Raw genomic sequence first — 13,316 nt, forward strand, 5'->3', positions numbered from 1 at the left:
TAATTGTTGATAAAGATAAATCACATTTTTCGACGGTCACTTAAATCGTTGAAAATACTTTTTTCAACGGTTTCTAATACTTTTTTCGACGTTTTCAACCATTGAAAATAGCAAACTTTCTTGTAATGTCTCCACTAATAGGTAGTATTAGTGGCGACATTTTTGTCATCGCAAATAATACATATTAGCAACGACACAAATGTCGTCACAAATAACACATATTAGCGACTACATTTGTGCCATTGTTGATAATGAGATATTACATTAGAAATGACTTTGAGTCGTCGCTAATAATCTTTCACATTTTTATGGACTTTTTAAAATATTTTTCAATTCTAATTGTCACATGTACGTGCCTGATGGGAAACATATATTACAATACTTTACAGTCATTCAATTAAGAAAATACTCACATGAGTATAAAGATAAAATACAGTACTCGAATATTCAACTCAATATTCTATTACAATGAAAAACATTCAACTACAAAATAACATACTGTCTATATTAGATCGCAATATTTAACATTCAACATTCTCCTTTATATTCACAATCACATGAGCACACATTGTCTCATCAACTGATCAAAATAGTCTTCCTCATGAGGATATTAAATATCTAATCAGGCTCAACCTTGTTGCAATTAATTTCCACTCAGCGTCATTTGTACCATGACATGAAACATTTTTCTCCTAACTCAATGTAAGAATCAATGACAACAAAATTTACTAAATATATTTATTCATCCTAGTAAAACTCTGACTTTTATAATTTCCAAAAATACAATAATTAAGAATCTATAAAATCTTTAACAATAAGCTAATACGTAAGAAAACTTTTTTTTTTTTTTTTTGAGCATATAATCCGTAAGAAAACTTAATCTATATCAAAACTCATTTTCCAAGAGCATTTAGTTAAAATTTAAAAAATGTACGACCAAACATCATACTTAAAGTCTACCACAAAATTCAACTAATATATGTCCAACAGTCCAAGTGCAACAATTTCCAATTAATTACCTAAAAATTAGCGCAAACTAGCAGGTAATCTAGCTAATATAAGCTTTAATTGATTTTGTTGTTGTATTTTAGCTTCATGTATCAGTACCACTTGTTCCTTTGTTTTCGCCAATTCTCCCTTTGTTTCCACCAATTCTCCTTTTGATTCTACCAATTGTTGCTTTGCTTCAGAAAATTCTAGCTTGCAACTTTCTACCTCACCATTGACCCCTATCTCATAATGCAAACGAGAAGAGGAGGATGTTGTAGGTATGAAAAAATTTTCCATCCTCCTAGCATGCCCCGATCTTGTCCCTAGCATTATTGTAACAATATCTTCGTCAGTCATTTGAACATCTTCATCGGTTAATTTTTCTTGCATTGGATTCTGCAAGAGTAACATAAACTTGAATTAAATAATTTATAAAAATAATTCAAAATTTTTAACACATTACCTAAATTATTCTTATCAAATAAAAGTGTAAAGATATTACTTACTTAGTTTTCTTCACATGATGTAGTCACAAAAGACCCATCTTTCTTTGTGCGGAACTTCTTATAAAATTAAACTTTCTCAATTTCTTGCCCACTTTGTTTTTACTGCACATGATAGATCGTTAATTAACGTGCATACACTAGCATCATTATTTTAATAATCTAATATTAAATTGTAGCAACCTCCCCCAAAAACAGCAAGAAATGATTTTGATCCACAAGTATGATCGGCCGTTTTCAACTTTTCTCTATTCTTTGTATTCCGTTTTGACGTGGCCTAAAAATATTAGTAAAACAAAATGTAGCAATTACCACTTAAAGAATTTCAATTAACTAATCATGTCAAACGATTTTGTGTTCAAATTCATTAACAATTTAGTTTAAAGAATATTTATTACTATCCAGTCTTGCTTCTAAAGACTAAAATGAATCGCATAGACCAAGCCATGTATCATGTGACAAATCCTTTGGAATATTGACCCTCGCCTCCTCCACCAGTTGCTTTTTGTTGAAGTGTTTCTTGAAGTGCGCATTTTTTATTTATTTTTTTGATAAACTTCTTGAAGTGCGCATGATACTTATAGATGCTGGACAATGACTTCTCCATACGTTGGTTATCAGAGCCTCAATGTGATTTGGGTCCAATGTGAAATCAAACTGAAACATAATAATTAAGAAAACAATAGTCAAACATTAATGTTATGATCAATGTAATAAAAAAAATAGGTGAGGCTTAAGTCCAGTGCATGTAGTGTATTGGACCCGTTAAGATGGTAATACATGTTTAAAAGTGGACACATGTTATAATCTCAACGGGCCCAATGCAACTGGATACTAGACCCAAACCTCACTCTAAAAAAATATAGTCTATAGCAATAAAACTCACCAATAATATTTGTTTTCAACTTTTGTTGGTGTTCTTTAGGGACTATAGACCAAGAGCCATAAGTAAGGTTAGCTTGATTAATTATTAATGATGTAGCCCACCATTCCTAGTGAACACCTTAACATGTAGCCCTAAAACTCCTTGTCCCTTTGGAGAGATGGTTACTGTAAGGTTGAATTTAATCAACTATCTTGTTAGCTTTATTCCGTATTAAATTTGCTTGTATTTCAATAATTAGTAACCCTGTATTTAGGTGGGATTCTTGTAAGGGTAGTGAGTAAGATAATGTGAAGAAATGCTCAAGAGTGTGCAAAAAAAAAAAGGGACTCGCGACTGGATCTTGCGGGTGACTCGCAGCTGCAAGCCGCCAGAAGCTGCACACATGCCAGGCATGCTAGAAATTGAAGCGTCATGCCAGCTGGAGTATTACAGGACAAAATAGGACAACTGGCCATTTAGTTACCTCGTGGTTGGAACTCACGACTCAGTCAAGCTGTGAGCCAGCCCTGTTTTGAAAAACCTGTCTCTTCACATTCCATTCTCACCCTAGTATAAATACTCTTATACCCACAAAAGAAAGAGAGCTTCCAAAGAGAATTTTGAGAGAGAAACCCTAGAGAAAAACAAGATTGATTCATCCCCAATCTTCATTAAGAGACTCTTCAAATTCCTCAACTCTCTTCCTCTCCATTGTTAAATCCTTGAGAGGCTTTTTACCAAAACTTTTTCTCACCATATCCATTACTGTGAGAGGGCTGTTTGGTGCTTTGGGAAGCAGTTAGGAAGGAACCAATTTCACATTGGTTGATGCTATGGTCAAGTAGCGGAATCCGGGAAGCTAGAAAAGAAATAGGTTCGGCGCAACCTCGTTAGAGCAAGAAGCTTGGAGGGTTTTGGTACACTGGGTAGATTAGACTTGGAGGGTCTATTGCTGTTCATGTATTCCAACTATATTTTCTAGTGGATTACTTACCGCTTGGAGGGCGGCGGAGAGGTTTTACGCCGAGGGCTTCGGTTTCCTCTTCGATAACACATCGTGAGTTGTCCTTGTGTTTGCATCTCTCTTCCTTTAATCTTTGCCTTTTATTTTCTATTGTGGATGTGATTTTAATTGGCTTAGATTGTTTACCAATTCTGTTTATAGCTTGTGTTTATTTTTCGCACACTTATTGTTTGTCATAAAGTTTGAATTGGTAATTTTTTTATTGGGGGTTTAAACATTCATAGTGTTTTATACACTAATTGAACTTTCAGTTACAATAATTGGACCAATTTCTCTAAGTCATGCAAAATCGATGCATTTATTCCTACCTCTCTTTCGTTTGATGAACATAGTGGTTGTTAGTAAAAGTTTGATAATGTAGTCAACAACACTTTAGCAAAATAATTTAGAGTAATGCTACAGACACAAACTATTTTACAACATTTTTACAAACTATTGATGTGGCCAACTACTTATTGGTTTTCATTTAGACTCACCATTAATATCACTTTTTCATTTACCAATAATCACTCACCACATCAGCAATTTGTAAAATTTTTTGTAAAATAGTTTGTATCTCTAGCATTATTCAATAATTTATTCACAGCATATATATACAATAAAAGATACTAACACAAGAAGGAAAAGTTGCCCCTATTCATTCCAGTATAATTGTTTTCCACAATAATAACAATTGAGTAAGAATATTATTTATAATATAAATAATTAAACTGAGGGAGAGAAACAATGTTTATAGCAAATGGTATCACACGCATAACCAAGACCACTGAGAAACTAATCCCCAAAGTTTTAATACGTACTAAGAATCTATTGATTCTGACTACTAATATCCTTAATTAGAAGCATGAAACCGCCTAAATATACATACACATATATTCAATTTACAAGCATGAAAACCAAATAATGAGAACCTCTCTCTTACAAGACTCTTCTTACCGCCTTAGAAAGAACAAGCTAAAAACTAAAAGAATGGAGATTCTAAGTGTGTGGGTGCTTATGGATAGTTGTACGTGATTGTGAATGGAGTACTATAGAGCCTATCTTAAAAGTAACGAGGTCAGAAAATGATACATACAATGGGGTGTTTTTTTTTTCTTCCATCTTTTAACTCAAAATGGGAGCAGGGTTGATATAAAAAAATAAATAAAAAAAAAAAAAAAAAAGTGTCTTAGAGTGTTAATAGAGGGGATTAGCGGTGGATATTCTACTTGAATATTACCATAGTACTTCCTTTGCCCTCTAAATAATCGATGCTAGAGGGATCTAAATGCAGATCACATAAGTTGAGTTATAACTTGACTTCAATACCGACCAATAATGCTTTTAGGTAGGATTTTTTTTTTTTTTTTTTTTTTTTGAGTTAGGTAGGATTACAATTTGACAATAATAATAATCTTTTTAAGTGGATGAATATTATGTTGAAAATTCCAACCTAGTACCCACCATATTCCATGACCCTAATCCCTAGCCACATGACTATATATATATTCTGGTGGTTGTGTAAATTCTTTGCATGTAATAAAGGGATGTAACATCATTCATGCATATGGATGTATACAGATAGACTTTTGGCGTAAGTCTACGTGTTGTCCGCCGTGATTGCCACGATTAGCAATCTCGTTGCCAACAGTCCACAATTGTGACTTCAGAACGCAGACTCAGTCAGTCCTATCTAATCTGACTTATCAGAGTTATCAGCTCATAAATAAAATAAAATATAGACCACACAATTTTCCGTAAGGGCCCGCACGTAGACGGCTGATATTTTATTTTTTAATTTATAAGAGGAGTAGACCTTCCTCACAAAAGATCGGCCCAAGAGAGAAAGGTGAGATCGCTGTCGACACGTGGGGATAATTAAAACGTTAAATATGCTGGTCGCAGCAAACGTCAGTTTGGTGGTCCTCGCCCCCCCCCCCCCCCCCCAATATGCTTTTGTGTGTGGACCCACACTGCACAAGTTGTTGCGGTCCCCATACGGGGATCACGTGCAATGGTGAGGAGCAAAAGTATTATGGGCCAACCTTTTCTTTTCTTTTCTTTTACCGTTCCGTTTTAAAGGTTATACGTTAAAAATAAGTTTTATGAAAAATCAAATTAAATAAGCATTTGCTTAGAGCATTTACATTTGCTATTTTCTGTATTAAAGAGTTAAGTTCTTTTATATATATACTACTGTAATTTTTTTTTTTAAATTTTATTTCTTCTTTCTATGTGTGTGTTAAAAAATACTTAGTATTCACAAAAGAAAAAATAGTGAATTAATCTCACATTAGAAAATGAATGTGAGTTAAAGAGGTTTAAAGTCTGTGTTGTGTATCTAAGAGTTAAGCCTTTTTGAATATAAATCACTGTAAATTTCTTTAAAAAACCTTCTTCCCTCTCCCGTGTGTGTGTATATGTTAAAAAATACTTAGTATTCTAAAAAAAAACACTTGCTATTTTCAAATTATTCTATTTTATCATCTTAAAAATTATTTTATCAATTATACCATACTATTTTATAACACACTCAACATCCCAACTTTTATTTTCTTATACAACACATTAAAATAATATATTTACACAAGAAAATATATTTATGTCTCTCTCTCTCTCTCTCTCTCTCCACCTTGAAGACCCAAAACCCCAACACAATTTATCAACAAAAAAAAAAAAAAAACCCACATAGAAACTCATCCCAAACCCTAAACAAACCCATCACCCACTGATCCATCATCAACAACACCATCACCCACTGATCCACCATCAATAACACAACCACCACCCACCATCAACAACACAACCAACAATCACTACATCACACAGCCATCGTAAGAAACACCAAGCAAACCCATCAAACACCAGAGCCACCACAAAACTCAGCCCCAGACCCATTGTACCACCACAACCCACCACATTGATCCCACCATGATCCTCAGCCCCAAACCCATCACAACCCACCATGATCCACCATCGAAACTCAGCCCCAAACCCACGGCTAAAACCGATTAGCAAACCCTCACCACCCACAAACCAAATCCGATTTGCAAACCCACAACCACATCGATCTCGCCGCCATAACAACTACCAAATCGTTAACCACGCCAATCTTGTCTAGAGAATCCGACAATCCCACAACCACGCCGTGAGAAAGGGAGTGATGAGAAAATGGGAAGAGGCACAATGGCTAGTGAGAGGCATGGGGAGAGAAAGGGTCATCGGCAAAGGCATGGGAGAGAAAGAAAGAGCAAATGGTGACCGGTGAGAGAGAAAGAGAGGAGATAAGGTTTGTGAGAGATTTTTCCGTGAGAAAGAGAGAGATGAGTTGAAAGAAAAAACTGAGAGAAAACAAAAGTGGAAGAATAAAATATATTATTTTGGTTTACAATTATGCTACGGTGCCATCATACATTTAGGATGGCACTATAGCACAATTGCAAATTTTTTTGCAATTGCAAGATTTTGCAAGTCCGGGTAATGGGCTATTTTTGTGCCTTGATGCTAAAATTTACCAACATATGGCATATAGAAGACCGGTTGTGAATGCTCTTAGTGCTTACTTGTATACCCAATCGGCTATAGCCTTACTTCTTCTTCTTCTTCTTTTTAAGAATTAACACAAGCTATTTTACAACATTTTTACAAATTAATATTATGGCTAACTGGTTTTCATTTAGACCCACCATTAACATCATTTTTTTATTTACCAATAATCATTTATCATATCAGCAAGTTGTACATTTTTTTTTTATAAAATAGTTTGTATCTCTACTAGCATTACTCTTTTTTTTTCTTTTTTTTTTTTCTTTCAAATTTCTCTATTACGTGTAATATATATACATATGAAAAGCTTGACCCAAAATTATGATATTTTTGCTCAAAATAAGACCTACTTGTTTTCATGCAAAAACTATCTCCAAGGATATATTAATTTTCTAAATGTCTAAATAGTCATTCTTTATCAAGAAATTTGTAACTTAACTAGAAATATTTTTAACGAAAATATTTAAGGTTTGTTGAAGGCTAAAATTTCACAAGAAAGCCCATTCCATAAAAAGTAAAGAAGGCCCAATTCAAGCAGCAAGAAGAATCAACATTAAGGCCCTATTTATGTTCAGATTTCCAGCAAAAAGGTCATTAAAAAGTTTGTGAGAGTACCTTTTTCGGGATACTCAGGCCCAAGGATCCCGGGCCTGAATGAAAAGGAAGGATTTGGTGGACCGGGCCTTGACTCACCGCAGCTAACGAGCTGTTTAAGAATCAAGTGAATGCAGAAAATACTCCTGACAATATACAGAAAAATGACAAACAAGGATATCGAAGAGTGCCAAAAATTAACAACATAAGTTCAGAAGGAAAGAAAAACAGGATTAGCAAGACGATAAAAAAAATAGTGCTGTGGGGATCCTGGGAATTATGAAACAGTATTTCATTAATACATTATCTGTTTGATTACAGAAAGCTCACTAGGACGTGATACAAGGTCCAATCAAGCTCAAAAATTGCAGTCTTGAATGGCTATTTCAGCCTTCAAAACTTGCAAAGTTTGATTCTCATTGAATCCGAGTATGTGCAATAGTGGCCTTTACAGGATATCGGGAAGCAGTATTTGTTTTTCCCTTAGTATTTTCTTTCTGCACAAATTTTTCTGATAGTTTTTCCTAGAGAATTTCTTCTTTCTTGCGTTTCTTTCTTTTTTTCTCACTGCTTTCTTCACAACCCATCCCCTCCTTTTATAATGGAGTTTTCTGGGCGTCCCGGGGAACCGTTGGTTCCCCTGTTTTGTTCTTTTGCAAACAGAGCATGTTCTATCCCCATCGTCTCAGTAAGTCCCTTTTCCGTTTTCTCTCATTCTTTCCTTCTCTTGGTTCTGATTCCTTTGAAAGCTTCTGGTTGGCCATCTTCTTTGGGACGTGCTGAGGTATGCCCTTCTCGGCATCCCCATTTCTGGTGTCTTCCTCTTTTCCCTTTCTTTCCTATTTGGGCGGAATCCTGTTCTGCCATTTTTGAAAGTCGTTTGTTACCATTCTTCTTCCCTGTCCTGGTTCCCCGAGGCCCTTTTTCTGTCTTTGCCATGAGAGGTCGCTCGCGTTTTTTGCTTTTATTTCTTGTTTTTCTTCTTCTGTCTTCTTTCTATCGATCTGTCCCAGTCTTCCTTTTTATTTGTGCTTGAAGGAATCTGCGCTTATTGAGGATCCTTGCTTCTTTATACTTTGCCGTGGTCTCTTTTTGTGGATGCTTCTTTCTTTTCTGGGCTTCAGGATCCTCTGGGCCTTTCTTTTATTCCCCCATGGGTCTTCCGTATCTATTACTTTGGGCTTAGCCTGAATTTTTCCTTTTGGGCTTGACTTGTTCTCTTCTGTTTTGGGCTTTTTCATTATGACCCTTTTTAGACCTCAACATTTAGCCCCCCGAGCTCGTGGGTTGCCTGAAGCCCACACGTGAGTGATTTAGGTTTCCTAAGATTTTCGTGATATCCCCCTTTTCTCAACTTCTACTGGGTTCCCTTTCTTTTTACTTGGGATCCCGACCCTTTTCTGCTGCTTTTAGTCACCTCCTTTTCGCGTGTCGCGTTCCCTTATAATTATTACTTTTTGCAACTTCTTCTTCACACGGGACGTGGCAGTTGGGTATTTGAGGTAAAACCCCTCTACCCACTTTTCTCGTTTCCCGTTATTTCTCATTAATAACTGCTGATTAATCCCTTCTTCAAATTAAATTTCTTGGCAACTGGCGCGTCTTTCCATAAACTGTTTTCCCCAACTGCTATTTGCGCCTTTATTGTAGCCGTTTCATCTTATCACTTTGCTTCTCTGAGTCTTTCACTCTTTGTGTTTCTCTTTCTTTTTCTCTTCTTCTCTGTTACTTTGGTCTTCTTCCCTTTTGCACCTTCAGTCTCTTTTCTTCTCATAGTACGTGTTGTTCCGATGGCTTCTTCTTCTTCTCGAAAGAGGAGAGAGCGTACTCCCAGTTCTTCTGAGGGTGAAGGTTCTTCTGGTTCTACTCCGAATGATTCTCACGAGGTTACTGAACGTCCGGCCTTCCCTTTACGGGATCCTTGGTATTCTCTCAGTTTATTTTTCCTTCATATATCTCATGGTGAGGCTCCTCCATCCCCTCACGTTTGGATGTTTTCTGGCCAAGCGGGTTTCGCTGGTTCCGCCCAGGTTCTTGATCCTAGAGAGATTTTCGATCTCCAGATTAGACAAGGAATCCGAGAGGCGGTTCCTATTTTCTTTGATTTTGTTCCGGGCAAGATTCAGGGCTGGCCTATATGGGTAGACAAGGAACTGTCTGATGCTGAGTTTGTGGGTCGTTTGGAGCGCGCCGGTATCCTAAAGGCGGATGGCTATTTCCAGAAACCTTGAGGGCTTCAGAGACGCCAAAGGGCTCAGGCATCTGGTACGTCGTTGGTGCCCTTCCCTTCATACTTTTTTCTTTTCTACCTGGTGAATTGACGATCACTTTGGAGGATGTGGTTAATAACTTCCTCCTCCCTGTGTTTGGTGAAGAGAACCCCCCTTTGATATTAACCTTTCTGGTGAGGATCTCGGGGTAGAAGAGAAATTATTTGGTCATTTTGGTGGTCGCGCTGCCTCTTCTGGTGGTAAGCCGGCTAGGATGGGGAGATGGGTGATGACCCTCTCTCGTGAGAAAGATAAGGAAGTGAGGTGGGCCGGTTTTCTGGCTTTTTGGCTTAGTAAGTTTTTGTTTAGTGAGTTCCCTAGGTATGGAGTTAAGTCTTCGTTTTTTCCGTTGGCAATCAAGTTGGCTCGAGGTACCCAGTATCCTTTGGCCCCTCTATTTTTGGGTCATGTTTACTCTCAATCAGACCAGCTTCATGGAGATGAGGCTGAGGGTGATTCTTGTTATGTGATCACTTCATCTCTTCACTGTGCTATTCTTCAGATTTTCATGTGGGACCGTTCTGCAGCTACTTTGGCTAAGTGCAGGAATTTGAAATTTGTGAAGGACAAGTTCCAAGGATTCCCCGACATAGTGAAGGGTCTTTGTGGCAATTCTACTGATGCCTTTCCCATTATTTTTCGTTGGATTAGCTTGAAAGGTGGTGGCCTCAATCTTGTGGAGTTGTTTGACCAAGCAGGGAGCTTATATTGGAGATCCCCTCGTGAGTTTGGTCCTGGCTTTGCGTGTGATTCTGTGTTGTCTTCTTTTTTATCTTCTACAGGTAATACCTTTGACTTGCGCCGTGGCGATGAGGGCAGTCTGGCTTATCTTGCCTGCATTAGCCCCTCCTGGCTTCTTGTGCCTTCTTCAAGTGGCCCAAAATATACTCATTATTCAACACACCGGGTGCTCCGACAATTTGGTTTTGACCAGGACATTCCTCCAGTTTTTAAGGATGTGGTGCCATCCCTTCCTTCCTTGGATCCTTTCCTGAGGCTGCAGGCCTTTTCTTATTGGTCACGGAGGAGCCCCCAATTTGCAGTGCCTAACTCCCAGAGAGGAGTCTTTGCTTCTAGTGGCTATACCAGTTATTGGAGAAGAGTACAAAAGTCTTTTGTTGATTATGTTGGCACTGGTACAGTTCGGGATGCCCCGAATCCTAGCATCGTTTCTGCTCCGACATCCAATAGACGTTTATCCCTTCCTACTGCTGGGATTGTTTCTGCTGCTGCAAGCAGCAAGACTGGATTTACAGAGTGGCATGCCTCCAGGGGAGGTTGGGTGGCTTATGGACAGGATTTTCCTGAGACCTGGCTGGGTGATAGTCTCATCATTGGTGCTTCCTCTGGGGTGCCCATCAAAAAGGGTGCAACAGAGACAATAAGTGTTGCCACTGCTCCGAGTAAAGGTAAGGATGTCAAGTCGAAGAAAATGAAAGCTGCTGATGTTGGCGAAAGTACAGGGGGTGTGGAGATAGGCTCTGAGGCAAAAAGAAGGAAAACGGGGAAATCTCAAGCACACTTGGCATCTCAGGAAGGCAAAGATGTCAGGGAATCTTTGGTTTCAAGGACCCGGAAGAAGACCAAGGTAGAGTCTTCTTTTCCCCAGGTTCCTGTGACTGCTTCAATCCATGGTTCTTTAGGATCCTCTGGTTTGGTATCCCAGCCTCCTTTAGGACCCTCTGGGCGTACTCGTAGTAAGCAAAAGACTTCCAGAGAATCTGTAGAGAGAGAGAGAAGGGCAAGACTTCTTTCCTTCTTCTCTTTTTTTTTTTTTACCTGTTCACCTTGTTGCACTTATTTCTATTTTACTGACGAGTGGTGATTTCCTTTGTAGTCCAAGCGCAAGTCTGATCACAAGAAGGGTAAGAGCCAATCTTCTGGAGACGACATGGTATATGTGTTCCCCCTTTTCTTTTGTTCTTTCCCTTTTGTTCTGACATTGTGTTGTTAGCATTTCCTGCTGTTGTGTTTTTCTCTCTTTTTTTTTTTTTACTTGACACTGCCTTCTCCGCTTCTTCTTCCTTTAGGTGGAGGTATCCCCTCCTATGACTGACAAGGCTCTGGGGGAGGAAACTATCACAGCTCTTTCTGTTGTTTTTCCTGTTATGGGGGATGAGCCCCCTACTGATGATCCAGCTGAGGAAACCGGGCAACCGATGCAAGGTTCCCAGGATTCTCAGGATCCCAAAGCTTCTAGGATCCCGTCATCTCAAAGTCCCCATCTTGAACGCACTCCTAGTCCTATCAGGACTATGTTTCCTCAATCCTTGTCAAATAAAGGTGCTTTGGGAGACACTCATTTATCCAAACAAACAGGTAAACTTTGTTTCCTTGAAATAGCGTTATATTTTTACTTTCTTTTCCAGTTTTTCTTGAGTTCCTCCTTTTCCTTTTCCTTTTAGGTCAAACCAGTGAGAAATCCGCTCCCAGTCAAACCAGTGAGAAATCCGCTCCCAGTGTTGCCTCTTCTTTAGAATCAGAAAGCTCAGAAGGTGAGTGTAAGCTGCTCCCATCGTGTTTCCTTTTCTTTCCCTTTCTTTTTCTTTTATATGGCAAAGCCCTCTGCATCTATCCCTTCCTTTAGTCACTTTGCCATTGGCCCTTCACCTTTTCTTCAACTTGCCTTATGTTCCTTCCCAGAATCTTCGGGGAAGTCAGGGGATCAGGAAGAAGAGGCTCTGCCCCAAGAAATTGGAACCGGTTTGTTCTTCTTTTTCTTTTTTTTTTTAAAAAAAGACTAAATTTGTTCTTCCTTTTCTTTTCTTTTTTTTTTTGAATATTGATACAGGCTTTGCAGGTTCTGAGCCTGTTATCCCTGAAGGAATTGTGAGACCTGTTCAAGTTGCTGACCTTCATCCAGAGCAAAAGGCTGCAAGTCCTCCTGTCTCTGCAAGTGATGACACGACGATGGGGGATACCTCGAAGATGGCTGCCTCAGATCTTGATTCAAGGCTTTCCTCTTTCCTAGCTCGCTTTGATCTCTTGGAATTCAACAGTCTTCCTGCCAGCCACTTCCATGTTTTTGGATCTTCTTATGGCAGCTTCCTGCGCTTCTCTGTTCCTATGGAAGGCCTGCCGCTGCTAGAGAGTCTGCTCAAGAGTCACGGGGATTTTACCAGCGGCTTCAGGGGAGGCGTTTTTCTAGGCAATATTTTGATGGAGTTGCTGTGTGCTGTGCTGATTTCCCTAAGGAATTCCTCTGTAGATTCCTTGTCTGAAGAAAAGCTTCTGGAGTGGAGAGGGGTGGTGCAAGACCTTCTAGAGGCCAAGTTCAATTTGTCTTTTCTGCTGAATCACTTGCATCTACTGGCTCATATGTTGTTTCAGAGGCAATCATTCAAGAGTATAGACACTGAGATAGCTGCTGCTGAGGAAGCTTTGGCTCATGCTCACAAGGTTTTGCAAGACTTGAAGGTCAAGCGGCAGAGGATCCTTTCTACTTTGGCTGTGCCTATTATTTCTCCGGATGCCTCCCTGTTGGCCGGCCTCATTCCTTAGCTTATTTTTTTTTTCAGATTTACATAAACAATTTGGGATTGTAT

This window comes from Quercus lobata, chromosome 2 (genome assembly GCF_001633185.2).
Source record: "Quercus lobata isolate SW786 chromosome 2, ValleyOak3.0 Primary Assembly, whole genome shotgun sequence".
Classification (NCBI taxonomy): domain Eukaryota; kingdom Viridiplantae; phylum Streptophyta; class Magnoliopsida; order Fagales; family Fagaceae; genus Quercus; species Quercus lobata.